Raw genomic sequence first — 25,496 nt, 5'->3', positions numbered from 1 at the left:
ATCCCACAGACAGGATAGCACACACCACGGCCTTTGATATACCAGTCGTGGTGCACTGGCTAGAACGAGAAATAACTCAATGGGCCTACCGACGGGGATCGATCCCAAACAGACCGCGCATCAAGCGAGCACTTTACCACTGGCCTACGTCCGCCTCTCCATCCAGTTGAAATACAAAGTTTAAGTACGCCCGTCATGAGCCAACCCTCCAACTTTCCCGATCATTTCTCCTCAACGGTGCTAAATTATAGAGCTATAGAATTTTATAAATTAAAATTCTGGCGCTAGTTTAGGAAAAAATAGAACGTTAACGTTTACGGTTAACATTTGAAATTATGTATGTGTTTGGCATATATTCAATTTTTTTGACATATTAGATTAAATAAATTCTTTCATTCATGCATGTAGTCAGCCATCACTCACTCACTCACCTAGTAGTTCGAAGTGCATCTAACTTTGAATGTAGCATTAAATAAGACCAGGTCTGCCATTGGAACTTCTCTTTAAATGTTGTTTCATCTGGCCAGTAAATTCCAGCTACTATTGAGGGTGACAATATTAAATTTTGTGCGTAATTCAATTGAGGTAGTCAAAGACGTTTCCCGTTATGTTTGAATTTTAACAGCTTAACGATAACGCCGGTGTCATGCCTCTGTTTCTTTCTGTATGTCTATTTTCCCCGACTCTCTCTCTCTCTCTCTCTCTCTCTCTCTCTCTCTCTCTCTCTCTCTCTCTCTCTCTCTCTCTCTCTTTCTTTCTCAATTTTCTATGTCTTTGTGCCGCTGTTAAGCAATTTACATTTACATTTGGCAGCTAGTATGAAGTGAAGCGTTTATTAACTGTTACAGCTGTATAGACGTTTTTCTTTACGTTTGCCTGGATATCCTGCATTGTTACAGAATATGTGTAAACCGGTGCGAGAAGCCTGCCGCATTCTATAGCGAGGTCACGAAGACACCAAGACACCCACACACTTCACTTGGTCTAGTGAATGGAGCAAAATTTCTCACAAACTTTTATCAAAAGCTATGGTGGGATTCAGACCTGACTACTCTACCTGTGTGTGTACGCCATTAAATTACTTTTTCTTTCAAGGAACGGGATGTGCTTCAATGGTAGCACACCCGTCTGAAGTGCTGCGGGTCGAAAGATCGATACACGTCAGTGGGTCCTTTGGGAAGAGATTTTTCTTTCTTCTGCTTTCAGTAATAGCAAGTATTTCGCGATGCGATGGTCGGAAAGTAGCAAATACCAAATAGCATCTGATCGGTTTAAATATCGAAGTACACGGACTTTATCAGCCTGGGAAATGGCAATGATCCCTTTGGTGGAAGGTTTTGTCTTCCAGTACCAAAAAGTGCTTTGCTATGCGATGGTTGGAAAGTACCGACAGGTAGCAGATTCTAAACAGCATTTGATCGGGTAAAAGTTGGAATTGCCCCTGACTTTATCGTCTTAGGAAATGACAGTTATCCTTTTTGTTGAAAGTGTTTGTCTATTAGCACCAAGGAGTGCTTTGCAATGCAATGGTTAGAAAGTGCATATAGGTAGAAGCTACCAAATAGGCAGTCCATCTATTCACAACACGTGGCTGTGCTTCTTGGTAGCAGTTCGACCGTGTCAAACGTTTTTGTACCTTAAGGGCCACGTTTTACAAACCGATCTTAGGTGCCAAGATCACCTTAACTGCGAAAGTACCGTATGAACTTAAGGTGATCTCAGCATTAAGATCGCTTCGCAATACGGGACCCACGTATATTAACTGTATGATTTGATCCTACTCTCCCACTCCTCCCCCACAATATTGTGACAACGTTGTTCCTTGCTCTGTATATTTAGTACCAAATATTCCAATGAGGGCATGTCCTGACCCCGTCTTTCAATCTTTTATCAGCTGTCGTTTAACACATTTCAAAGGCCAACCAACACTCATGTAAGGAGACATAACTGTAAAAAGTCAGCCAACCACCAATGCAGGCGACTTAAGACGAGGTGTTTGGAGAAAATGAGGAACCAGTAAATCAGTTCAAAGCGTCAACCGTCATGCGATATATCGTCGCCGACAGGGCGGTGACATGTCGACAAATGATGTGTCACCGCGGAGTAGCGGTTATCGTGTTTGAACTCTGAGGTGGGATAACCGCTCTCAAACACAAGGCGTTTTGGCTCCACAATAGACTGTTCACAGATGTGTTTATTACACGCAAACGTCGCCTTTATTACCGTAACAGTTACCCGACAGTAAGTGAAACACGGGGGTTATAATAACATGACCGCGATGTCAGTTAATTTAATGTAATAGGATCTGTGAAGTAAAAAAATAAAAATAATAATAATAAATAGAAAAAAAAGAGAAAAAAAAAGGAAAAAAAAAAGAGAAGAAAAAAGAATCATAATACAGCGGCCCTAGTAGCGTTTAGGGGTTAAGTCATTCGCCTTAAGATACCACAACACCATTCCCCGTGTTTTTACTTCATTCATTCACTTAAAAAAATCTTTTCGTGCATATATCCAATTGAGATCTAAAGACGTTGTCTTGGGCACATACCTCAGCTATCTGGGCTGTCTGTCCAGGACAGTGGACATGTGTTTTACTTTGTGCAGTACCTTAATATAGTTTGGTGTAGGAAGTAATCTTCTTTGAAAAACATAATGTAAAATAGTTTGGTGTAGGAAGTGATCTTGTTTGAAAAACATAATATAATATAGTTTGGTGTAGGAAGTGATCTTCTTTGAAAAACATAACGTAAAATAGTTTGGTGTAGGAAGTGATCTTCTTTGAAAAACATAACGTAGGAAGTGATCTTCTTTGAAAAACATAACGTAAAATAGTTTGGTGTAGGAAGTAATCTTCTTTGAAAAACATAATGTAAAATAGTTTGGTGTAGGAAGTAATCTTCTTTGAAAAACATAATGTAAAATAGTTTGGTGTAGGAAGTAATCTTCTTTGAAAAACATAATGTAAAATAGTTTGGTGTAGGAAGTAATCTTCTTTGAAAAACATAATGTAATATAGTTTGGTGTAGGAAGTAATCTTCTTTGAAAAACATAATGTAATATAGTTTGGTGTAGGAAGTAATCTTCTTTGAAAAACATAATGTAAAACAGTTTGGTGTAGGAAGTAATCTTCTTTGAAAAACATAATGTAATATAGTTTGGTGTAGGAAGTAATCTTCTTTGAAAAACATAATGTAAAATAGTTTGGTGTAGGAAGTAATCTTCTTTGAAAAACATAATGTAAAATAGTTTGGTGTAGGAAGTAATCTTGTTTGAAAAACATAATGTAATATAGTTTGGTGTAGGAAGTAATCTTGTTTGAAAAACATAATGTAATATAGTTTGGTGTAGGAAGTAATCTTGTTTGAAAAACATAATGTAAAAAGTTTGGTGTAGGAAGTAATCTTCTTTGAAAAACATAATGTAATATAGAGAAATGCTTTTAGAAATATTTATTTGTCGAGGGGCGGGATCTGGCTCGGTTGGTAGAGCGATCGTCTGAGATGCTTGCGTCGTAGGATCGAACCACCTCAGTGGACCCATTCTCTGATTGGGCTTTCCTCCATTCCAACAGGTGCCCCACGACTAGTATTTCAAAGGCCGTGGTCTGTGTTGTCCTGTCTGTGAAAAAGTGCATAAAAGATCCCTTGCTGCTAATGGCAAAATGTAACGACTTTCCTCTAGGACTACCTGTCACAAATGACCAAAATTAATGTTTGACATCCATTAGCCTATGATTGATAAATGAATGTGCTCTAGTGGTGTCGTTAAGCAAACCAACTTTTTTCTAACGCTATATATGTAAAAATTAACAAATGTTTGACATCCAATAGCCGATGATTGATAAATCAGTGTGCTCTAGCTAAACAAAACACGTTTGATGATTAAAGGTATATGCACATGCACGGCGGAAGCACGTAGACATTGGGATGGGGGGGGGGGGGGTAGACTGACTGAGATCGAGGGCGCAAAGCAAAGTTTCTAAGGGGGCTCAGTGGTATGCTCCTGTGTAAAAGTTTGATAACTAGATGTCCTGAAATGCAATTTCCTGCATTCTGTAAGTAAACTTTCATCTCTGCTTTAAGATTTACTACACAAACTATTTTTGATTTGCCTGTAGTAGGTTCACCTCTGTGGTATTTAAATAAGTCAATAGTTTGAAGTTACCTGTTATTTTTATTACTAAATAGGTAACAACTATGCATGTCGAATTGTGCCACTTATATAACAGCAAACTGAGGCGTCGTGTCAGGTAGTTAATTTATTATAATATGACCGCGCTATCATTTATTTGAGTATGACCCCGTGTCTAGTAATAGTTCATTTATTATACGAACCGTGAATTTAGAGAGTTCATTTATATTACCATCGTGTCAGATACTAATTCACTGTCCCGTTAAGACATCCAATAGGTGAATTATGGAGATTACAATAAATACTGCATTGGAATGAGGTCCAGCGACCCTTGCAGACATATATACATATATAAAAACACACAATGAAACGACAATGACACGCACAATGCATAAAGAAATGAAAATAAAGCGCAATTCAGTATGAGCCACAGAGGCCATAGTATGTCAGTGATGTCAGGATATAACAGCAATAGCCTCTAAATCTGGTTTGAAAAGCATTCTAGGATATATATAAAACAATCGTTATGAAAGGTTTCAGCGAGTACGATAGTAAATCCAGTGACTGACCACAAACATGATTCTATGGCCGTCATTGTCAGATCTGAACAAAAGATAAATGCGCCCATTTGTCGACCTTTCATACACCGACCTCGGTGGTGTCGTGGTAAAACTATCGGACATAAGCCTGGTAGGTACAGGGTTCGCAGCCCGGTACCGGCTCCCACCCAGAGCGTGTTTTAACGACTCAATGACCACGGCACCCTCTTCTCTCTCATTAACCACCATCCACTAACCCACTTGGCTGGACAGACCGCCCAAATAGCTGAGGTGTGTGCCCAGGACAGCGTGCTTGGATTTTAATTGGATACAAGCACGGAAATAAATTGAAATGAAATGATCTTTCACAATCTGTAGAGCCTTCTACAAAAGCACGTCATTACATCATCATTGTTCATCCATCCATCCATCCGTTCGTGTCTTCATTTGATATTTTAAATTATTTTTCATCGTCTTCATTATTATCATTGAAGTGATAATACCACAATCATAACTGCTACTTTTGCCATCATGATCAGATTCAAATTCGTTATTGACCTTGAGCAGTAGGGGTGACCATTGCGGTCAGTTTTACTATTTAAATAGTATGCGACAGTTAAACTACTGTTGTAATAGTATTGCAATAGTGATAGTACTATTGTGATAGTATCGCAATAGTACTGCTAATTCTTAAATCGCTTGATAACAATAATATGAATAGATATTTCGCAAAACTATTTATCTCAGTCTTCAAATATATATATATATGTGTGTGTGTGTGTGTGTGTGTGTGTAGGGTGTGTGTGTGTGTGTGTAGGGTGTGTGTGTGTGTGTGTGTGTGTGTGTAGGGTGTGTGTGTGTGTGTGTGTGTGTGTAGGGTGTGTGTGTAGGGTGTGTGTGTGTGTGTAGGGTGTGTGTGTAGGGTGTGTGTGTGTGTGTGTGTGTAGGGTGTGTGTGTGTGTAGGGTGTGTGTGTAGGGTGTGTGTGTGGGTGTGTAGGGTGTGTGTGTGTGTGGGGGGGGGTATGTGTGTTTGTGTGAATATGTGTGTGTGTATGTATGGCTGTGTTTGTAGGGTCTAATTAATTATTTGTAATATGTAGTGAAATCATGCGTTGGTCGAACACTATATTATTTTACTATGCATACTATCGATAGTTGAGCAAACAATTGCGATAGATATCGATAGTTGAATTAACTATCGATGCATTGCTATCGAGGCACTGACTATCGCAACATATTGATAGTTCGATGTATTGTTACACCACTATTGAGCAGTACAGCTCACCAGGGGCAAGTTCAGCCAGCAAACGTTTCGCTAACGTTCGCGAACTATTTGATTGGTTTCCGACGTGGACATTTCGGTTTAACGTTAGCGGACGTTAGTGACAAGCTGCTGACTGAACTTACCCCAGAGCCCACAAAATATAAATAACATTGTTTTGATAGGACATTCTCTTTTTTTCTTTCTTTTTTTTAACCAGTCTCCCGTATGCCTGCCCTACACACTCAAAACGCCATAAACACACCTCATCAGCAGATGTTGTCTTTTCTCGTTACTTTAAATTAATCATTTACCGGTCAATTTACTGGGCCCGGATACGCGTGATCGGCACCGAGCAGTTAATAACCAAGTGGGGGAATTAATTAGTAGCAGCGCATACATTATGTATAAGAATTTTTATCAATGGTCAGGACTTTCGTGACCGTTCCCCGCGTGCCGTGGATAGATGAGCTTAAAACTTAATCTTACTCTCTTATCATTAAATTCAATACAGCATACTGTTCGTTTTACCGTCCGGATGTTTTATTAATATATTTGGACCAGAATTTGCACTAATGCATTTGAGACTAGGATGCCAAAAAAAAAGCCTGATTTTACACATACTCTAATTATTGTGAATTTAGACTGGTACACAAATTATAATTTAAAACTGGTGCCAAAATCGTGGTTATAGAATACGTGGTTCTCAAATCGTCCTTTTTCGACTGATATCCCAAATCGTCATTGTAAACAGCTGGGACCTGAAATCGTAGGTAACATAATGTCGGTTTGCTTCTCTGCCTCCAGGAAATATTAGCCACATGTTTTCCTAATCAAGCTATCGTATTTCAATAATGTTATTTTCAGAGAGTTGTCTATCAAAGGAACAACATTGTAAGATTCCCAGCTTGCTAGCTGTTCATCAAACCGACAGGAGAGGTTCATCAAGTCCCGTCAACTACCGTTATGATGAAATACAGCGTCGCGTAGAAAATAATTACAAACAGTGTATGTAAGAAAAACAACAACGCAATTGCCAGTATTAAATAGTGCAACATAACAGGAAAGAGAAGCATACCAAAAGTCAGTGTTAAACAACGTAAACAATCGAAAACAGAGTTAAACCAGGGATCGCGCTGTTGGTAGTCAAATTAGCCATGGCTAATTTAAAAAAAAAAAAAGCTAATAAAATTTGCAAGTGGCTAAAATTTTGGCTAAGCCATTTTCTGTCCTCTGATGTGAACAAACGGTTACATACTCTATCCGACACCTCAAACATAATAATACTACCAAATATTCAATTAGCGTAATAGCCATCTCGCGACCGGTAACGAGAAACGGTGTCACGCAGAATACAGCGTTGGCCTTATAATGTTTTCTTATGTTAATAATCACGGTTATTAATTTTAACGGCATGCATTCAATATGTATGACAGCAATGTCTGGAAGATCTGTAACTTGTTATTTTTACTTTGTAAAATCTTTGAACCAAAGTAATAAAAACAGCCCGACAATGCGTGTCAATTTGAATACACATACCAGTTCAGGGCCGAAAGACATGTAGGTCGTCTCAAGGGCTGATTTCAGCCAGACCGAACGTTCGTTAGACTGGTTTGTGCGCTTCACGTTAAACCAAATGGACACCACGAACACCAATCAAATAGTTCGCGAACGTTAGGAAGAACGTTCTTTGGCTGAACTGAGGACAGCTCTCAGTGCGAATATACGCCACGCCACGTCATTTTCAATATGGCTAATAAAAATTCCATTTGGCTAATATTTTGGCTACAGGTATTTTTGATCCAGGGTGAGCCCTGGTTAAACCGTGCAAAAACATAATACACACACGCACGCACGCACACACACACACACATACATGCATATATATATATATATATATATATATATATATATATATACATTTAAATAGCTTTAATCATTGTAGCTAGGGAAAACAACAGTAAAAGAACAGTGTAAAAAGAGCACACAGTTGAATGGAATGGACATAGAAGCTAAAATCTTAAATTGAAGAATGGTGCGTCTCACGTAGGAACGCAAACTTGATAATACATGCGTATTGAACTGAAATTTATACATCATTCGTATTACGTTTTATGTCAATAAACCAAGACACTCAAACCTCAGAATTGCCAAATAATTGGGAACAGTAAATATACACACCAAAAAGCCTCCAACAACATAAAACAAAACAAAACAAAACAAAACAAATCTACAGAAGACGATCTAAATAGTTATTTTTAAAAGGAGAAAAAAAAAAGAAAAGTGATTTGACAGTGAAAACCCTCGAAACAAATCGAAGACGGACATTTCTCGCATGGTTTGTTAATCCCGGAATTCCTTAACGTTAATCCGTCAGAGCTTCATAATTTTATACCAGTGACGATGTTTTTACAAATATGTCATCTTGAATCGGACGTCCCGTGTTTTGTTGTTTCCTGCCCCCAAGACAGCTGTCCGACCCCTTACATTATGAAGTTGCCCGATGCCAATTTCGCACTCGGCAATTATCGTGTCACGCGCAAACATGTTGAGAAAAAATTCGGCGCTACAGGAAAATTGTAGCACGTTGCATGGCTCAGTTGATCCGTATTGTAGCCTTAATAAATAAGTTATTTGTAGTTGGAGTAATTATGGCACGTTATGGAAAAATTCCTCCGACTTTTTCCAGGCTATCAGCTTAAAAGCGGCTCTTGGATGGATAAGGTTTTATCTTTGTAACATGTTCATTAACCGTTTCCTCCAGTTCACTGCGTACACTGTGCATATACTTGTAGTCTTCTTCTGCTATGTCTCCCTCCCTTCCCTTCCATTGCTGACATGGTATTAGCTTGAGCGATGATAATTTGTGTCAGATAAAGGCGAAGAAGAGAGAGAGAGAGAGAGAGAGAGAGAGAGAGAGAGAGAGAGAGAGAGAGAGAGAGAGAGAGAGAGAGAGAGAGAGAGAGAGAGAGAGAGAGAGAGAGAGAGAGAGAGAGAGAGAGAGAGAGAGAGAAGGAGAGGAGAGAGAGAGAGAGAGAGAGAGAGAGAGGAGGAGAGAGAAGAGAGAGAGGGGGGGAGAGAGAGAGATGAGAGAGAGAGAGAGAGAGAGAGAGAGTAAAAGAGAAACAGTCAGTCAGACAAACAGACAGACAGACGGACAGAGAGAGAGAGAGAGAGAGAGAGAGAGAGAGAGAGAGAGAGAGAGAGAGAGAGAGGGGGGGGGGGGGGGGGGGGGGAAAAAATAACAAAAAGCAAACTACATACATGTTAAACCCAAGAGCATGAGACGGTGTATGTATGTGTGTGTGTGGGGGGGGGGGGGGTCGTTGAGAGGTATGATAAGGAAATTGAGTTTCATTTTTATAAAGACAAAGACTGATTTTAATTAGGCAGTCTTCTGATACTCATACGTTGTTGTATGTTGGGGTTTGTTTTTTTGCTTGAAATAAATTATTTGCTAGCAGCCATATATAGTTAATTAATTATAGCTAATAAGAAAACATAAAGAAAACAAATAAAAACGAAAATAGTGTCACGTGTCATGGTCGGCGGACCCATTGGGTTTCTTCCCGTCACAACCAGTGCCCCACGACTGGTATATCAAAAGCCGTGGTATGTGCTGTGATTTCCTCTCTCTGAGGGAAAATGTGTATAAAATACGCCTTGCTGCTAATAAAAAAAGACTATAGCAGGTTTCCTCTGAAGACGACATATCAGAATTACCAAATGTTTGACATTTAATAACCGATGATTAATTAACGTGCTCTAGTAGTGTTATTAAACAAATTTGAACTTTTAAAACCATTTTCTTTTTAAATCCTAGACGTGTGATACGGGTGGCATTAAGGTTTACACGATTATGAAAACAGGGCATATTGGGGGCAAGAATAGGGTTAGGGCAGTTCCTTCTCATGTGTTGTGTCCTCTGGGCTTTTGTTGTTTGATGTGGGTCTGAAAAAAATAAAGTTTGTTTTATTTAACGACGCCACTAGAACACATTGATGTTTTATCTTATCAGCGGCTATTGGGCGTCAAACATATGATCATTCTGACATTGTTTTTTAGAGGAAACCCGCTGTCGCCACATAGGCTACTCTTTTACGACAGGCTGCATGGGATCTTTTATTTGCGCTTCCCACAGCCAGGATAGCACAAACCATGGTCTTTGTTAAACCAGTTATGGATCACTGGTCGGTGCAAGTTGTTTACACCGACCCATTGAGTCTTGCGGAGCATTCACTCCGGGTTTGAAGTCAGTATCTGGATTAAAAATCCCATGCCTCGACTGGGATCCGAACCCAGTACCTACCAGCTTGTATACCGATGGCCTAAACACGACGCCACCGAGGCCGGTTAATGATGTGGGTCCAAGTGCTTGCTGCAGTTATATTATTACTAGATGTAACCATTGCTGCGAAGTGTGACATCGGGTAAATACAACGAAGGCTGTCGGCAGTACAAATTAAAAGTGGAGAAAAGCCGTGCGTATTATATGAAAGATATTACTAATACGTCTTGAGTAAACCAGTGTGCGAAGGTCGCATAACAGGTGGTTACTGGTTTATTTGTGTTATTTTATAATACGTAGTGCATATGCGAATATCATGGCACACACGAAATGTTTAAAGTGACAAACCCTAGTTTTTAAACACTACGACATATTTTTCTCTATTAAAGCCGTTTTGATGTTTTAAATTGAAAGTACTTATATTTTATTAATTAGAATATTCATTTTCGTACACCTGAAGTGGTTCTGGTCATCCAGATTTTTGTAATACCCTAAAATGCATTTTTCATAATAGTGAAAATGCACGTTCGTCTGAGAAGTAATGGTTATCGACACACGCTTTAGTTATTGTGAGACAATATTTCCTAGTTTAAATATCACAGATTTTAGCTTCTCTCTGTTATAAACTTATCTAAATGCGTGTTGCGTGTTTGTAGATTAATTAAACTTAGTGTCCATTTTCACGGGTTGAAACTGAGGTCTGTGACTTTAAGGCACAATTAATGCAACTCCTTAAAATGCCATCTCATTATTCCTCTATCCATAACTCATATGAATTTGATTGACATTTATAGGCGTTCATTCATTCGTATTCATTCGTTCGGTGTTTCATTCATTTATTAGTTCAGTTATTTATTTATTCCTTCATTATTTATTTTATGTATTAATTCGTTATCATATCTACTCATTAAATCGTTCGTTTGTTTCGTGGTTCCTTCTTTCATTTGATTTCGTGATTTCATTCGTTCGTTCGTCATTCACTCACCTTGTTGTATATAGCTGGTGTACGATTCTTCGGTTATTCATTTTTTTTTTTTTTTTTTTTTTTTCGTTATGTTCATTATCAAAATAATTATCATAAAACATGTAGTATTCAAAATTCATTTGTGTTTTTAGCATAATTGTCAGAACAAACATATACTTGTAATCTAGCCAACAAATAACATCAATTTTCGCTTTCTAAAAATTGTTTTACACAGAATTCCTATAAGTATATTTTTCTTTACTATGACTTTTAAGATTGCTCATGGTTTATACATGTATATTGTTTGTACCAATAAGCAAATGCTTACGGTAGTAAATAATTGAATTGAAGACCATCAGTTCATATGAAAAAATGATAGAAACCAATTTCTAATAAAATGTAATGTTATTTTATAAAGCTATCGTCCTTCGCGAAACCCCCCCCCCCCCCAACAAAAAACAACATGAAAACAAAAAGCAAGCAGGAAGGGCAACGTCAACAAGCAAACAACATGACACAAGCAAGCTATTACACAAAGGACAACGTTAAGAAGCAAACAACATGACACAAGCAAGCTATTACACAAAGGACAACGTCAAGAAGCAAACAACATGACACAAGCAAGCTATTACACGAAGGACAACGTCAACAAGCAAACAACATGACACAAGCAAGCTATTACACGAAGGACAACGTCAAGAAGCAAACAACATGACACAAGCAAGCAAACAACATGACACAAGCAAGCTATTACACGAAGGACAACGTCAAGAAGCAAACAACATGACACAAGCAAGCTATTACACAAAGGACAACGTCAAGAAGCAAACAACATGACACAAGCAAGCTATACACAAAGGACAACGTCAAGAAGCAAACAACATGACACAAGCAAGCTATTACACAAAGGACAACGTCAAGAAGCAAACAACATGACACAAGCAAGCTATTACACAAAGGACAACGTCAAGAAGCAAACAACATGACACAAGCAAGCTATTACACAAAGGACAACGTCAAGAAGCAAACAACATGACACAAGCAAGCTATTACACAAAGGACAACGTCAAGAAGCAAACAACATGACACAAGCAAGCTATTACACAAAGGACAACGTCAAGAAGCAAACAACATGACACAAGCAAGCTATTACACAAAGGACAACGTCAAGAAGCAAACAACATGACACAAGCAAGCTATTACACAAAGGACAACGTCAAGAAGCAAACAACATGACACAAGCAAGCTATTACACAAAGGACAACGTCAAGAAGCAAACAACATGACACAAGCAAGCTATTACACAAAGGACAACGTCAAGAAGCAAACAACATGACACAAGCAAGCTATTACACAAAGGACAACGTCAAGAAGCAAACAACATGACACAAGCAAGCTATTACACAAAGGACAACGTTAAGAAGCAAACAACATGACACAAGCAAGCTATTACACAAAGGACAACGTTAAGAAGCAAACAACATGACACAAGCAAGCTATTACACAAAGGACAACGTCAAGAAGCAAACAACATGACACAAGCAACAAGTACACATTACATAATATACACTTTTTATTATTAGGAATTTTTAAACGAGACAATATAAAAATTGTAATCATTGTGAATTTAAATCTAAATCTAAACAGAGATAGCGAAACAAAGGGAACTAATAGTAATCTACATTTACCCCCCCCCCCCCCCCCCCTCTGTTCGTACGTTATCCACTAGAAAAATATTGGTCCCGAAGTTCTATTCTCTAAGCCTAAGTGCTAAACTGGTATATAAAGAAATATTAATTTTACAAATCCGTTAATGGAGAAAAAAAACCCCATTAAATATTGCAGGTGGTGTCTGTAAAATGCGTAAAATGAACACACAATTTACAGCAGTATGTGATCTTTATTTAATTAAAATTAAAAAATATATTTGATTAATTTATCTATTTAATTAAATTATTTAATTTATTTAATTTATTTCATTTTCAGAACATTACATTTTCAATTAATTAATTCACACATAGAAATACATAAATGGATATATTAATATATTACTTTATTTATTTGTTTGAAACACTATTTTCTAAGAAAATTAACTAATATATTATCAAATAATAAAACGTAAGATTTAAAAAACAACAAAAAACTACTGGTAACATCCATTTAATTAAACACAAATTGTACCGAGTAAATCGACGAATGTGATTTATTAGACGGAAGCATTTAGAAATAAATTAAAAGTTTCAAAACAGAGTCTTTCCGCACTTAAAAGATAATGGTTGCATTTACCATAGCCTGACACTCAATAACCGATGTATGTTTCGTGCTGGGATGTTGTTAAACATTCATTCATTCATTCATTCATTCATTCATTTACCATAGTCTAACACTCAATAACCGATGTATGTTTCGTGCTGGGATGTCGTTAAACAGTCATTCATTCATTCATTCATTCATTCATTTACTATAGTCTAACACTCAATAACCGATGTATGTTTCGTGCTGGGATGTCGTTAAACAGTCATTCATTCATTCATTCATTCATTCATTTACCATAGTCTAACACTCAATAACCGATGTATGTTTCGTGCTGGGATGTCGTTAAACAGTCATTCATTCATTCATTCATTCATTCATTCATTTACCATAGTCTAACACTCAATAACCGATGTATGTTTCGTGCTGGGATGTCGTTAAACAGTCATTCATTCATTCATTCATTCATTCATTCATTCATTCATTCATTTACCATAGTCTAACACTCGATAACCGATGTATGTTTCGTGCTGGGATGTCGTTAAACAGTCATTCATTCATTCATTCATTCATTCATTTACCATAGTCTAACACTCGATAACCGATGTATGTTTCGTGCTGGGATGTCGTTAAACAGTCATTCATTCATTAATTCATTCAATTAAAATATATTTTATACAACATCAACAAAAAATCATGATACTGTTAGTGCGTTTTTCATTGTCTTTAACATTAAAACATAATTTGAAGGTTGTTGACTTAATATGAACTAAATCCAAACAATAAGATAACAACATATCATTATATATTATAATGATATGGGTTTTTTTTGTCTGAAGTATTTTTTCTTTAATTTTGTCTTATACCGTTGTCGTTGTTGCTCGGTTTGAAAAAAAATATAGATGTATACCATATCGAATACGTTATTTGCTGGTATTGTTGTTGTCGTTGTTGTGTTGTTGTTTTGTAGTTTATTTGTCTGATAGTTTGCCAAATCAGATTACAAATTAATATACATGTATATGCATACCTGTTGTTGACCTTTGAAAACGTCTGCACACCTATGGGGCAATATTGTTGATATTATTTAGTAAATATATATATATATATATATATATATATATATATATATATATATATGTGTGTGTGTGTGTGTGTGTGTGTGCGTGCGTGCGTGCGTGTGTGTGTGTGTTTGTATGTACGTGTGTGTTTGTGTGTGGATGTATATTAAGTGACTACTACAAGGTTAAACACAATGACATTTTAGATCATTTGTACTTAATGAAGTTGGATTTTTAAACACTATATTACTATATAAATATATATATATATATATATATATATATATATATATATATATATGTGTGTGTGTGTGTGTGTGTGTGTGTGTGTGTGTGCGTGCACGTGTGTGCGTGCGAGCGTGCCTGTGTGTGTATAAAATGCCTTCTATGATGTTAAACACAATTAAAGTTTAGACCATCCGTGTTTAATGAAGTTAGATTTTTAAAAGCTCAGAGAATTTCTATTATGATTAATATAACGTTTAAAGTGGCGAGCCCTCTGGGTGGATTTCAACTGACTGAAAAGCTAATTGCGCCGGCTTTTCACACGATAAACTTGAGTGATTTTGAAAAAAAGAAGCTAATGGCCTTCAATGTTCGATAAAAATAAAAAACCGACTCCGTAATGTTCACTTTGATCTCTAACGCGGCGCTACATATTTCATGACTGAAGTTTTATTTAATTAATTAATTTTTTTCCTTTTTAAATATTTCACAATAGAAACTGACCTTTGAAGACTTGTTTTATTATGTTTTCAGTCAACGTGGACGCCAGCCCACTCCCAACACCCACTTGTAATTTAAAATATTGTGAGGGTGGTTACGTGGGTGGGTGGGGGGGTGGGGGGGGGGGGAGAATTCAGTACATTTTAGTTACACAACGAAATTAGACGAAGATAATAGTGATAATATCGTATTTTATAAAACTTTTGACAACTTTTTTTGGAGTAATAATTTAACATTACACATAAATATGTATAATGTTTTTAAACAACACACCAAATTCGTTGTGTGAACGGTTTTGGTTTATAAATATATATTAAATATATATTACATTTAATTTGCTATAATAATGATTGGTCTAAATGGTAATTCTTCACATCTGTATATTATTTTATTTAATAAATTTTCTATAATTTATTGTCACCTATAATACAATTTAGTTTGTAAAAGCTAAACTATGGTACACATGTATATAACAAAACCGGCGTTTTAATATAATTACTGGAATAGCCTTTAAATGTATGTGTACTGGTGCGAATATGTACAAGTAAAACCTTTTTTAAAATGCTACAATAAAACTACTTCTCTTTGGAGATAACACGGTACACTTCAAGCCAACAGCGATTAAATGTACATTTTGTAGACAAATCGAAAGAAGAAACACGTCTATAAATGCAACTGTATTTTTAACATACATTATTAATACAAGTGAGAACATTAAACTAAAAGGTTTTTTAAAATATTTTTTATATTGATGGATTACCTGATATAAACGTCTTCCCTGTTCAGCCATGCGTCACAGTGTTTCGCCCCCGTCGAATGGAAACTTTTTAATATTTATTTTTAAAAAATCAGGTCTCTATGTAAAAAGATATTTCAATATTGAAAAGCTATCTGATTCCACATCTGGAAAAATCGACTAACTCTGGAAGCGTACACCTTTTTACTTCTATGAGAAACGTGGTCCGTCTGGTAAAAATGTTTGGACGATTTCATGTGTAGTGAAACGGCTACCACGAAAAGAAAATGAAGAAAGAAAAAAAAATGAAAAGAGGCGCATGCGTAACCTGGATGTGTGTGTGTGTGTGTGTGTGTGTGTGTGTGTGTGTGTGTGTGTGTGTGTGTGTGTGTGTGCTAAAAGGCGAACATTAATATCTGTTGAGAAACGCGCATACAGTAGCCTACGATCTGAAACGCCTGTTCAGTGATGCATGGCTTGTTTAATATTTAGGTCATTACTCACTCGACAGATCCGGCTGACGGACATATTGGCATATATCGGGAGATGTGAGTGACTGCTGCACCAAACGGGAGCGAGTTTTCTAGAAAGTTACCGCGCGTGTGTTTAGTAGCATATGGGAAAACCTAACATGGATTCTAGATAATGGGCGTCGCGTTTCTTTGAACATTCTACTCCTATGTTTGTGAGGTTGTTGTGTAGACAAGTTACTAACAGTGATGATAACACACACAGGTAATATGCATTAGAACATTCAGTGTTTGTATGTGTAGGTTTTTAAAATGTTTATTATAGTATTATTTTTCCATGCTGTTTTTCGTGCTTACGTTAATAACCAGAGTCCGGTTTTACGAAGTGCTCTTAACGCTAAAAATCATCTTAGGTAGTTAAGTACTTAAGACGATTTTAGATCTACGATCGCGTCATAAAACGGGGCCGATGATATTGTAAATGCAGGCTGTTCTGGCCTCCACCCTAGCTGTATGGGTTAATGGTTAGTGGTTAGTGGTTAGTTGGTGAGAAGTTAGTGCAGTGATCGTACACCTCCCGTTAAAGCACGTGTTCACACTGGGTTGGAGCCGGTTGTTGGGTACGAGACCAGGGCCCCGTTCCACGAAGCGAACTTAGCGTTAAGATCACCCTAAGTGCATAAAGTAGTTGTGCACTTAGGGCGATCTTAACGCTAAGATGGCTTCGTGGAACGGAGCCCAGTGCCTCTAAAGTGTAAAGCCGATTGTCTTTCCATTGCATTATCGAAACAGGTGGCGATTTTTGGAATGTTAATGTTTCTTTCATATGACTTTTAAAACTTCATAGGAAATTCTTTATCTGTATTTTTTATGCTTCTAACTATATATAAAATATATAGGTATAGGTAATGATTCTTGAAATTTCTGTCATCTTGTGATTGTGTGTTAAAAGCGAGAAAAAGAAAAAAAAAGGTTCAGGTAAAATTAAAACCCCTGTAGGCCTATGGTATATATCAAAAAGTCTGTAACAGTGATAACGAGTTTCAGCATGATTAAATTAATTTGCCTGTCGTCCGTTAATAATTGAACATGCTCGGACGATGATGCAAATGAATGAAAGAAAAAAGGAACACTCAGCACGGTACCAACGATTTTCCATGACGAACTGTTGATCGTTTTCACAGGTAGACTGCATGCTATGTCTTAGAGACAGACATGTTCATGGAGTACTCAACAATTTTTTTTTAAAAGAAGAAAGTTTTGTTTCTTCTTAAGGGTATATATATATATATATTTCTGGGTCCTGTGGCAGTACGAATCTCTCACTGCTGTAGTCCATTCCGGTGTGTTTCCATGCGGAACCTTGAGTTGTCGTTATCTCGTGTTGAATCACCCTTAAAATCCACCATGAATAAAACATAGCAATCTTCTCTTTGAAGAAACTGATCAAGATGAAACGTGTTTCGAGCAGTGCTTCGAGCATTTATTTTTCATAACTCATTCTTTTCTACTTTTCAGGAAGATGACGCCCCGCTGATTTTGTCGACTGAACTTTGTGACGCATTTAGACTAAATCTCGCTGTATCTATCCGCGCCACTCACACAGCCGTGTGTGAGCGAGAATACAGACGACTCGGCAGCCAGTCGTAGGCCGTCCGGAGAAAGCAGACGACATTAGAAAAAGTAGAAGGAAACAACAAGAAAAAAAAGAGGAAAAAAAGAAGAATCCCCGTGAAGTCAAGATAGCTAGCCCATCATCCCGACCATAACGGTCACCATGGAAACGAGGACAACACGTTCGTTCAGTCGACTATTAATTCAATCATAGAGAGCTTTGTTATAAACAACCTGTCTGGCATTACCTAAAGACTTATTTCTCAATTCTTTTCTTATCTCTTGGTTTTAAAATACAAAATATTCGTTGACTAGGAGTTATTAATTTTGAAGAAAAAAAAAACCTCCAACAATTCTTCAAATTGCTACTTGTACGTTGCGATATTAAGTAATTCCAGGATGGTTCCAGCCAGCCAGTTCCACTCTCTCCAGGAATCTCGGGATCAATAATAATTACCAGAGCACTCCTTGACACAGCTTTCGGGATACAATGATTTTTTTCCTTCCTTCTTTAATCGGTAAGTTGTTTAACTAAACCAGTTCTCTGCACAGTACCGTCATTGGGTGAGAACGACGGCGTTCGTAAACCAGTCTACGGAACAAACAAGTCGGAGAGTTTACGTACTGTTTGTTTTTCCAGCTGGTAAGTGGTGAAGACAATGCATAGGTATACTGAAAAAAGGTGTTAGATTATTTTACTCTTTGGAATAAAAAAAAGTCGATAAGTGTTGAAGAAAATGTATTGGCGTGTTATTAAGAGGGATATTATTTTATATTTTATGATGACAATGGAAATATAATTACTATTATTATTAGAAAAATAACGAGGTTTTTTTTAAAGTAATGTTAATTCTTTCAATAATATAACGACACGTATATCGTCAATTTATATTTTCAAAATGTGAACATTAGAGTACCTTAATTGAATTATTATCAAAAAATATTATTTTTACTTTCGTTTAAACTATATATTAATTTAAAATTAACGTTTTATATTGCATTCTCGTATTAAACTTATTTTATTATTATTATTATTATTATTATTATTATATTTGAATAGATATATGTATTTATTTGATTTTATAAACTAACTTATTGAACCATTGAACTATTTTTGAACCATAATTAAGCCCGAAAATGGCGGCAACCAGTGCGTAGGAAATAGTTTTACCCATAATATATTGCTGCCACAGATCACACTTTCAACGGCACCGTTATCGCTGGCCCCGTTTTTGTCTTTGGTTATCTAGCTGTATGATTGTTTATGAAATATCATAAAGCTAGGTTACCAAAGGCAAAAATGGTAGCTATGTTCAACTTAATGGCGGGCGGTGAAAGATCATGTCAGCTTCCGGTCACGTGAATATACCCTTCAGAGTTCCAAAACAGGTATTATATTTTATTTTTATCATGCTCGTAAAACTAGATTATTATTATTATTATTATTTACATAATTTGAATTAATGAATAAAAATATTCAACTTTTGCAATAGTTTCTTCTTTTGTGTGTGTGTGTTTGTTCTCAAATACACGTGTGTAATATGTTATTATAATTTCATAAAAATCAGAACAAAAAAAATTGTTTTGTTCAACGACACCACTAGACAAATTTTATTTACTAGTCATCGGCTATTGGATGTCAAACATTTTGGTACTTTTGACATATAGTCTTAGAGAGGGAACCCGCTACATGTTTCCATTAGTAGCAAGGGGTCTTTTATATGTACCATCCCACAGACAGGATAGCACAATGCTGTCAGTTGACACTCGGTATTTTTAAAGATTATATTTACTGGGTGGGCGTTTCTGCTGGTGGACTATTGGTCGTTAGCCACGTTGCAATTTAAAAATGGCTGTATGGTAAATGGACAGACCCTAGTTTTTAAACACTAAGGCATCATTTTTCGACTAGTTTCAACCCGTAAAAATGGACACTAAGTTTGGTTAATTTACAAACCTGTAACAATTTTGGATACAACAGAGTGAAACAAGAGTCTGTGACGTTGAAATACTCTTAAAAAATAGACTAAAACGCGACTCCATAACAATTACTTCTCAGACGCACGTGCGTTTTTAAAAATATGAAGAAAAAAAGCATTTTGTGTTATTAGAAACTCCAGGATAACCAGAAATACTTCGTTTGTACGAACATGGATAATCTAAGCAATAAAATATAAATAATGTTTGATTCCAGTGATCATAAACGGCTATAATAGTGAAAAATATGCCTTAGTGTTTAAAAACTAGGGCCTGTCCCTTTAATACAAAGTGTTACATTAGTTTCGAACACAGTGTCTGCCAGGACGCCAGGACGCTTTCTTTACTACGGCTAATTGGGCTTTGAATTTCGGGCTGTCAAATGTCATACAAATCGGTGCAGTAGGCCCTGCCAACGGAAACATAGTGTTTTTAAATATTATATACACAGAACACAGACAGGATAGCACATACCACGGCCTTTGATATTCTGACTGGAAGGCAAAAAAAAAAAAGAGAAAAAAATACATGTACATAAATGTATTGGTTTAATCGCCATTTATTTCTGTTGAGGAAAGTAAGCGGGGTTTCTTATATAATGAAGATGATGATGATGATGACAAAAATGATTTTCCAATTAAAGCCAAGGTTGAACCACGCTATTCTGGGCACGAAATTGCACGTTGCCCCAGCATGATAAATATTAAGAGTTTATATGGGATGAAACCCGCTGCTTCCACACATGCTAGATTACTTTCAGTTAATTTATCTCTCAGACAGGATAGTTCATGTCACAACTTTTAATATACCAAGTGTTGAGTGCTGGCTGAAGCATAATTTATTACAGTTATCTATATAAAATGTATTCAGACTGACAGTACATTTTCCTCTAATGGTTGGTCTTACAAAAACGAAGAAAAGAGAGCCAGAGAGAGAGAGAGAGAGAGAGAGAGAGAGAGAGAGAGAGAGAGAGAGAGAGAGAGAGAGAGAGAGAGAGAGAGATCACATGCAATATGAAATTGTACTTATAGCTTGCAGGAAGTTCTTAGCATATATATATATATATATATATATATATATATATATATATATATATATATATATATATTAAATTCCACGACAGGTAGGGAGGTGTGGCTTTGATTTCCTTACAAGTGTAAAGTTTAGTTTCATGTTTATATCTAGTTAAGGTTCAAGCATGCTGATCTGGGTATACACACCACATTTGGTTAGGGGTTACTGAATAGTAGCCATTCACCTTCTCAGTTCCGACGCCATATAACCGTAAATAAAATGTGTTGAGTGCGTCGTTAAATAAAACATTTCCTTCCTTCCTTCTGATTTAGTCGTGAAAGCCTACTCTGGGTGGGAGCCCGTACAGGGGTAGGAACCTAATACCTACCAGTCTTAAGGTAGATGGCTTAAACTACTACGCCAAGGAGGCAGGTGGGTGTATGTCCCGAGTTTCGTTATAAGAGCTCTTAAAAACTCGGCGTGATCTAACTCAGACAGTAGAGAGCTCGACTGAGATGTTTGTGTCTTTACGATCGAATCCCCTTGGTAGACACATTCTCTGATTGTTTACACTACACTTTGTTTCAACTGAATATAATTATGTACATGTATGTCTTGAAACATTGTTGAAATGTTTGATACACAGTCGGTAATACTTGGGAAACCCTTAAAAGGAATATTCCAGAAAAGATTGATTGCATGTTAGGAGAGATGAGAATGCAATTCGAATTACACGTAGTGTTCTGTTAATAACTGGACTACGAGGAGAAAAGAAAAAACAACATTAGAATGAAAAACAATGTTATTTGACAAGTGAGAACTATGCTAGAAGAAAGAAACCCACACGGAGATGGTGACAGTGAACCCAAAGAAATATATGGGTGTGAGTCTACGAGGTTCAACGATTTTCTTTAAAGTCACAGACGCTAGTTGTTAAACACTACAACGTATATTTTACTATTAAAGCCGTTTTTCATCATTTAAATTAGAAATACTTACATTTTATTAGTTAGAATATCAATTTTCGTACACCTGAAGTAATTCTGGTCACCCAGGATTTTGCAAAGCCTGAAAATGCATTTTTTATAATTTAAAAACGCACGTTCGTCTGAGAAGTAATGGTTATGGAGACAAGCTCTACTTATTTTGAGACGGTATTGCCATGTTTAAACATCACAGACTTTAGCTTCTCTCTGTTATAACCGAACCCAAATGTGTGTTGCAATTTTTTTTGTAGATTAACTAAACTTCGTCTCCATTTTCACGGACTGAAACTAGGGTCTGCAGCTTTAACGAACATCTGATTACTTCACTTTATTGTATAAGTTTAAAAAAAAAGAAGGTATTTGCTTTTTTTTCCGAACCAGGATCAATTCTGGAACGTCTCTAAAGACATTAAGGTTTTACGAGTACACAGTACAGTAAATAGTTATGTTTTCAAAAAAAGAAAAACGAAGACATTGATAATGGGGGAAAATATTTTTTTAAAAGGGAAAATTAATATCAGTATTGATCGGTCAAAAGTATAATAAATCAAAAGTAGAATATAAAATACAGTCGAAATAGCTGTATACGAAACCTTATTGTCTAAACCCATCCACTTTAGAACACAAACAATGGTACTCCACGTTCTATCTGTACACCCGGCGTTCATAAGCGTACGAGACAGGGGGCGGGGAATACTGCCCCCTAGTACGGAAGCAAAACCTCAAATTCTGGCAAAAATTATACAGATATTCGGGGAAAATGTGCAAACCGGAGACCTGTTTACCATGTATTTTCATCATTCTACCTTCAAAATCAGATGTAATCCACGTAAAAATGTACAGTGGTTCGTTTACAGCCCTATATTGCTTTTTGGCAGTCATGCCAATATGAATAAATGTTGTTATCCAGATTCGGACATTTTTGTTAAATTCGGGAAAAAGCCAGCCTGCCCCTCTACAGAACTGGGAGCCCGTACACCGATGCAAGCGTTTCACTGTGATGTGTATTTCTGAATAGTGAATCCCTGTGGTATGCTTGTTTACAACAATAACCCCAACCCCTCTTTAAAAACAGAAGAAAAAATTCAAATAAAAAATTGTTAAAAATAAATAAATCAACAAACAATTTACAAACACATATTCTTTGACAGTTTAATGAATCATTTTTAATAATGCCTTAATATTATTAATGTAATTGACTAATTCGTATTTTCAATAATTACAATTTTAATATTTATAAATAAATTTCCGGTCATACATTCTTCATATACATAAGTGGCCACTTTCATGGCATTATTAGCAACATTAATAAATTCCTTATATCTATTTTTAGTTGTTTTTTTTATCCCTCTCACTGATTAACAGTTGATTAGGCTTGTTGGTACTTTGTTTATTTCTGAAATAAGGTGGTTAATATTCATGATAATTGTTGAAAAAAAGATCGAAGACATTGATAGTGGAGGAAAAGACTTTAATACGTACTGTCATATAAGCTTGACATGCTTGTGGCACACACACACACACACACGCACACACGCACACGCACGCACACACGCACACATACACTGTGACAGATAGATAGATAGATATAGATAGATAACTACTTTAACATGCCCATCCAGAGTCTCACCTGCGATAAGATCGGTGGCCTGACTCGGGATGGGGGAGGGGGAGGGGGAGGGTACAGTTGAAAATGGGCAGAATTTTGAAAATAGCAATTAGTAAAAAAGTTAATAGAATTTTAAAATAAATAAATAAAAAGTTACAAGCCAAAAATAAAAAAGAATTGACTGCTCGGCCGAATATTTATATAATTTGGAGAATTTTAGAAGGACATTCCAAAAATAAATAAGAGAAAGAAGAGAGGATCGGACTATTTAATAATATTTAAAAAAGAAAGTAATTTTGACATAAAATTTTGAACGCAGATCTAAAAGTTTAAAGTCCGATCGATATGTCCACGTGAGTGGCCTCATTAAGGCCGTTTGGGTGCACAGCTTATAGGGATGAGATGGGTTGCATCCCGTCAAGAAAACCCCTAGATTGACAGTCAATAGACGTTGAAGGTATAGTGCTGTGCTGAAATACAGATCTTGAGAAGCCGGATCCGTCTGAACGAGAGAGAGAGAGAGAGAGAGAGAGAGAGAGAGAGAGAGAGAGAGAGAGAGAGAGAGAGAGAGAGAGAGAGAGAGAGAGAGAGAGAGAGAGAGAGAGAGAGAGAGAGAGAGAGAGAGAGCGTATCAGACTAGGGTATAGTCCAGTCGTCATGGGTTGGTATAGTGGTGCGGACGGGCCCGACTCCGGAGGATACGAGATGGTATCACTATAAAGCAAAGTAGAGTCTAGAAAAGTGTAGTAGGGGCCGACCCCGCTTCTTATTTCTTCTTAGAGAGGGGCGGTAAATCTTCCAGTGCTGCTAGGACAGGCTCGGACATGTGGAGACTAAACGCGAACAACCGTGGCGTTCTGCAGAATGGCCGTCATACGAGTCACGAAAAAACAAGTCGACATTGTCAGCCGGAGAAATGACGTGGAGGCAAGGAATCTCGCTAAAAAAGAATCCAACCTGATGGTGCAGGCTGTCGAAACGAGAAGTGTTCCAGCGTTCAATCAGTTCCAATGCCGCTTACATCCCATTTGAAAACTTCATTTCGCTGGCAAAAACAACGAAATGAAGGATCCCTAAGTCGGGCACACGAAAGCACGTGCAGTGTGCACAAGCGAAACAAACACGTCTTACCGCGTGGAGCTCCAGACTGGGAATGTACACTGTGACAAACAAATCCAAAACAATCGTATATATATATATATATATATATATATATATATATATATATATATATATATATATATATATATATATATATATAGTGAAACCCCTCTAAACCGCACACTCTTGAGACCAAGTCAAACTGTCGGTTTAAGGGTGCTTTATACTTAGACAAGTTATGTTCTCTACTGATATTAAAAACTGACCATAAAAAAAACCCCGTCTGGTTTTGACGGAATTCCCATTTATTAAAGGGTCCGGTTTTTAGGAGCTTCACTATATATACTAGTAAGTCATTCTTTATGGAGTAATCTACGTAGCTCTATCTTATTAAAATTAAGCGGCAGCGATCGAGACATGAAGATAAATGAATTAAAAAAAAGCCCCCAAACACAAGCAGCTGTTCTTCCTTTGATAGCGTGTTAAAATGATTGCTTAAAAACTGTACTTGAAATGAACCTACACGGAACATTTCATTAAGGACAATCATGCAACAGACCAACAAGTGAAGGAATGGTCGGTTAGCGACATCTTTCCCCGGTGTTTATAAAACTTTTAGAATCTAGACTCAAACACCTGATGACGTAACACGCATGCAAGACTGCATGGCGTTGCCATGACGTTAAAGTTTCAGTCTCCAAAAGAATCTTGAGTCTAGACGCTCGTCTTAGATCACTGGGTCCAAATCAGTATTCCAAGACTGGT

General features: G+C 36.8%; 1 long non-coding RNA gene across 1 annotated transcript in view; it reads left to right on the top strand.

Moving 5' to 3' along the window:
- The window catches only part of LOC121386978, a 45,539-nt gene extending 26,010 nt beyond the window's left edge, over positions 1-19,529 (top strand). Inside the window, exon 2 of the long non-coding RNA XR_005959761.1 lies at positions 17,949-19,529. This is a non-coding gene — a long non-coding RNA (uncharacterized LOC121386978). The remainder of the gene's footprint in view (positions 1-17,948) is intronic.
- The last annotated feature ends 5,967 nt before the right edge of the window (positions 19,530-25,496 follow it).

Source organism: Gigantopelta aegis, chromosome 2, assembly GCF_016097555.1.
Source record: "Gigantopelta aegis isolate Gae_Host chromosome 2, Gae_host_genome, whole genome shotgun sequence".
Taxonomy (NCBI): Eukaryota; Metazoa; Mollusca; class Gastropoda; order Neomphalida; family Peltospiridae; genus Gigantopelta; species Gigantopelta aegis.
Note: the sequence above shows the minus strand (reverse complement) of the source record. Positions and strands in the feature narration are given on the sequence as shown.